Source organism: Gavialis gangeticus, unplaced genomic scaffold (assembly GCF_001723915.1).
Source record: "Gavialis gangeticus isolate Ggan-Ray unplaced genomic scaffold, GavGan_comp1, whole genome shotgun sequence".
NCBI lineage: Eukaryota > Metazoa > Chordata > Crocodylia > Gavialidae > Gavialis > Gavialis gangeticus.
The window spans coordinates 17,157,381-17,157,876 of record NW_017728996.1 but is presented as its reverse complement, the minus strand read 5'-3'; positions in this window follow the sequence as shown (position 1 = coordinate 17,157,876).

Below are 496 nucleotides of genomic sequence, written 5' to 3'. Positions count from 1 at the left end.
AAAAGACATGAAAAATGCTGAGTCTAGCCGCGGTCTGAGAGCTGCAAATTAGTTTGCCAAAGCCTGACTCCAGCGTTGCTGAAGGGTTGAACTCCAGTCCTTTATAAGGTCAACTGCTTCCTGCCTCAGGAGACTTGCTTAGTCCTGATGGAAGTGTCCCTCACAGGTAGGGTGTGTAGCATCCTGTAGCAAGTGCATTCAGCTCAGGAACTTTCCTCAATCACTTGCATGTCATATTCTTCATGGTGATTTGTTCTCCGCCTCAGACAAGGGGAGCCGGAGCAGGTCCAGTCCTTTGAAGTACTCTCTAGGTTTCTTTGCCTTCAAGCGATGCATGTGGCAGGCTCTGGGGTTCCCTTTGAAACAGCTTTAACCGACTTTTAAAACATGTTTGAAACACCTTGTCTAACCCCTGGGCCAGGGGTTAGCGAGGAACTAGTTAGGGAGCTTCTGGAGGGACTGGACATATTCAAGTCAGCCGGTCCAGACGATCTCC